At 43.2% G+C, this 4,724-nt stretch overlaps 1 long non-coding RNA gene across 1 annotated transcript; it reads right to left on the bottom strand.

Moving 5' to 3' along the window:
- Positions 1-2,771: 2,771 nt before the first annotated feature.
- On the bottom strand, positions 2,772-3,655 carry LOC119297117. The gene is made up of 2 exons (XR_005145533.1): positions 3,443-3,655; positions 2,772-3,324 (listed from the first exon to the last, which is right to left on the bottom strand). It is a non-coding gene; the product is annotated as an uncharacterized LOC119297117 (long non-coding RNA).
- Positions 3,656-4,724: the final 1,069 nt, after the last annotated feature.

Below are 4,724 nucleotides of genomic sequence, written 5' to 3'. Positions count from 1 at the left end.
TAGGGATGACCTTTCTCTGGCCATGTTATTTTGAGAAGACATGATTGCTTAGTTAGTATGCTTGAAGTATTATTATTTTTATGTCAATATTAAAATTTGTCTTGAATCTTACGGTATGAATAATCAGGCCACTATAAAGAGAATTACATGGATAAATATGTTAGGTAGCATTCCACATCAAAAATTCTGTTTTTATCATTTACCTACTCGAGGACGAGCAGGAATTAAGCTTGGGGATGCTTGATACGTCTCCAACGTATCTATAATTTTTTATTGTTCCATGCTATTATATTATCCATCTAGGATGCTTTATATGCATTTATATGCTATTTTATATGATTTTTGGGACTAATCTATTAACCTAGAGTCCAGTGTCAGTTTCTGTTTTTTCCTTGTTTTTGAGTTTTATAGAAAAGGAATACCAAACGGAGTCCAATTGACATGCCAATTTTTGATGATTTTTTATGGACCAAAAGAAGCCCTTGGAGTAAAATAGTTGGGCCATAAGTGTCTTGAGCCGTCCAAGAGATAGGAGGGCAAGCCAGGGGGTAGGGCGCGCCCTCCACCCTCGTGGACCCCCTGACTTGTTCCCGATGCCAAAACTTCCTATAAATACAGAAACCTCCAGAAAATAACCTAGATCGGGAGTTTCGCCACCGCAAGCCTCTGTAGCCACCGAAAACCAATCTAGGCCCGTTTCGGCACCCTGCCGGCGGGGGGAATGCCTCTCCGGTGGCCATCTTCATCATCCCGGCGCTCTCCATGACGAGGAGGGGGTAGTTCACCCTCGGGGCTGAGGGTATGTCCCAGTAGCTATGTGTTTGATCTCTCTCTCTCTCGTGTTCTTGATTTGGCACGATCTTGATGTATCACGAGCTTTGCTATTATAGTTGGATCTTATGATGTTTCTCCCCCTCTACCCTCTTGTGATGAATTGAGTTTTTCCTTTGAATTTATCTTATCGGATTGAGTCTTTAAGGATTTGAGAACACTTGATGTATGCCTTGCATGTGCTTATCTGTGGTGACAATGGGATATCACGTGATCCACTTGATGTATGTTTTGGTGATCAACTTGCGAGTTCCGTGACCTCGTGAACTTATGTATAGGGGTTGGCACATGTTTTCGTCTTGACTCTCCGGTAGAAACTTTGGGGCACTCTTTGAAGTTCTTTGTGTTGGTTGAATAGATGAATCTGAGAATGTGTGATGCATATCGTATAATCATACCCGCAGATACTTGTGGTGACATTGGAGTATCTAGGTGACATTAGGGTTTTGGTTGATTTGTGTCTTAAGGTGTTATTTTACTATGAACTCTAGGGCTGTTTGTGACACTTATAGGAATAGCCCAATGGATTGATCGGAAAGAATAACTTTAGGTGGTTTCGTACCCTACAATAATCTCTTCGTTTGTTCTCCGCTATTAGTGAATTTGGAGTGACTCTTTGTTGCATGTTGAGGGATAGTTATATGATCCAATTATGTTATTATTGTTGGGAGAACTTGCACTAGTCAAAGTATGAACCCTAGGCCTTGTTCAACGCATTGCAATACCGTTTTTGCTCGCTTTTATCATTAGTTACCTTGCTGTTTTTATATTTTCAGATTACAAAAACCTATATCTACCATCCATATTGCACTTGTATCACCATCTCTTTGCCGAACTAGTGCACCTATACAATTTACCATTGTATTGGGTGTGTTGGGGACACAAGAGACTCTTTGTTATTTGGTTGCAGGGTTGTTTGAGAGAGACCATCTTCATCCTACCCTCCCACGGATTGATAAACCTTAGGTCATCCACTTGAGGGAAATTTTCTACTGTCCTACAAACCTCTGCACTTGGAGGTCCAACAACATCTATAAGAAGAAGGTTGTGTAGTAGACGTCAATTATCCATGCGCTGCACTTGAGGTTAATCTTCTGCAGATCTGGCAGCTTGAGCATACCCTCGAAACCAATCTGCTCCACTAGCCACCTCTTGTACTCGCCGAAAGTCTGGGTGACTCTGACAGCGTTCTTCACAGATATGCGTGAGGTGGGCGCCGGTGGATCTCCATCAGCAGTCGATCTCGAATATGAGGCGTCTGCTCCAAGCACAACCACGTCCTAGGCAGCTTCTAATGGTTCATCATCAGGACCTTCGCCTCCTCCGCCGCAGCTGGCGGACTGCGAGCTATGTTCATCCTTTGGACCGACAAGCAAAAAACAAAGAAAAATTTGGCGGATGCCATTATGATTCTACTCGATGTTACTACACTAAAAAAAGATCAATTAAAAGGGTCACGATGGAACGACAAAATTACCATGTGCCCGCTCCAGATTCGATTGGCGTCGAGAAAGTGAAGAAACAGGAGATGTAAGCCAGAACGGATGTTGCCTAACACTCTCCGGAAGCAGCTTGGGTATATGCGAAACCATATGGACGAGCGGTTGGGAGTTGGGAGAGGGGGCTGATATTTCGATCTAGGGCACGTTGTAGGTAAATGACTATTTTACCCTTCGCGGGCGGTGCTGGAAAAATGAGTGCACCCAGCCCCTTCCGACGCGTGTGCATGAATGTTTGGTCCTACCCGACGGTGGCTTGGTTTGCATTACGTTTTCCAAGTGTTCGAATAGGTTGAACAATAAAGTGTTAGCAACTATGTTTTGTTGCTGCAATTTTAATCATAATAAATGTATCGCTCCATCAAGTTGTATCTAGAATTTACTCTCTTGGTAAATTGATGTATGTAAAAAACATACAACATGCTTGACGAAAAAATATAATTGCAGAACAATCTCAAAAGCGAACTTAATAAACATCAGGTGCGCCAGTACATACTGAACTTGAACTAAAACATCTTGCGCTACTAAGTTTAGCCCATCAACTGCATGAATGGGAGTGAAACAGGCTTAGCGGTAGAGGGAGCCACCCTTAATTACTTCATTACATAGTAGTACACTAACACATAGATCCCTGGCACATGCGGACGCAACCACGACCATGAGGACGAGAACTGTAAGCATGATGTTGACAGCTCCAAGAAGAACGTTGACGCCTACAAGGCCTGAGACCCAGGGCCAGCTCTGGCTGCGGCCGTGGGCGGGACTTGCTGGACCAGATTGTTGACCAGCTCTGGTTGGCTTGAGGCTGGATCTACGGCTATGCATGCGGCTGGTTCGCAACAGGCACCATCTACGTGCCCACATTAGCATGGCGGACACAAAACATCTGGCCTCCAGGGTGCATCCCAGCTTGGTGATGCGCGACAGCTATCTGCATTGGGGTCATCCTCCTCCAGTAAGCTCGCTGAAACTCGAAGAAACGACACTGGCGAGACTAAAAATTTTTAGAAAAAAACAAAAGGCAAATGAAAAACATGTCAGTCAGATCTGAGTTTTTCCAAGGAAGAATTTGAGGCCGATAAAAAGAACAATATCTGATTGCATCCACTTACATCATATCGAATGCACTTGTAGAAGCGGTTACCAGCCTGAGATCTAGACCTCGCCACATTGGTCTTGATATCATCGTCGCACAGTGGTCACCTCATCAGCGGCAGCAGCCAGTCAGACAAGATTGGGACGGAGTTCGAAGATGAAGCAGACATGGCGAATCAGCCGGAGATGGAGATATGGAATGGCTCAGCAATACGAGGTGTGGTTTCCGGTCTAAGGCTATGAATGGGTGGGGATGGGCTGATGGTTGTTGTTAGTTGGCATTTATTGTCACTGGGCTAGTCCCAGCACGGACGGAAAACCAGACGGCCGGACGGCTCATGTTGGCTTAGATAAATTGCCGAGCCATCTCTATCCTGTCTGTCCCTAAATGGCATCTCGTCGACCTGTCGCAATGAATGTGTCCGTGCCTAAATCCCGGGAAATTCATATATGTCAGAGAAATACACTGGCCGTCACAAATCCACATGCAAACAAACGATCTGGATTTCGAGAGCAGCTGAGCTCGGGCTCAGAAGAGGATTTTTGCACATAACTCCCAAACATCAATTCGTCTGTTCTGTTTAGTGACCTCCTGCAAGCAAAAAAGAGCTATTCTTTTGAATAATGGAGGAGTGGCTCTCCCGGCCTTTGCACCGCATTGTAAGAGCATGGTTATACTATAGCCAGCTGCTGGCTATATGGTCTTACCACATCATCTATAGTCAAGCTTATAGTCGGCAAGTACAATAGTTGCATACAAATATGTACTACTTTTTTTATACATGATCCACCTCACTCTCTCAAAACATGCCTAGGAGCTCGTGCTGCGGCTGGCTGTTAATCAGTAGTCTGTTTCCCTTCTCTCTCTGTGATGCCCGGATAATTAAGCTACACTAACCCCCCTAATGATTCCATGTCATTAGGTTTAACTTAGCCAAATTGCCACTTAACAAAAATCGAAGCCAAATTATTATATCTTCAAAAAGTAAAACAAAAATGTTCACTGGGTTGCAAAAATTCACTATCTAATTGTCATAAATAAACCACTTTATTTGAATTATTAAATTGCCCTTAAACTATTTTAATCTGGGCGAACAGCCCAAAATAAACGTTTCCTATTTAAACAAAATATCAAATGAATCCAACTAGTCCTCAAACGTTTTGTGGCAGCCCTAAATAATGTATAGTATTTATATGTTAAAGCTCTACTTTTTAAAAAGTCATTTGGTTCAAGATTTAAATGCCAAACATAAGCTAGTTAAAGAAACAGAAAGGAGAAATGAGAACTAAATTAAAAAA

The sequence above is a fragment of the Triticum dicoccoides genome, chromosome 5A (genome assembly GCF_002162155.2).
Source record: "Triticum dicoccoides isolate Atlit2015 ecotype Zavitan chromosome 5A, WEW_v2.0, whole genome shotgun sequence".
Taxonomy (NCBI): Eukaryota; Viridiplantae; Streptophyta; class Magnoliopsida; order Poales; family Poaceae; genus Triticum; species Triticum dicoccoides.
The sequence above is the reverse complement of the archived record's forward strand: the minus strand, read 5'-3'. Positions and strand labels throughout refer to the sequence as shown.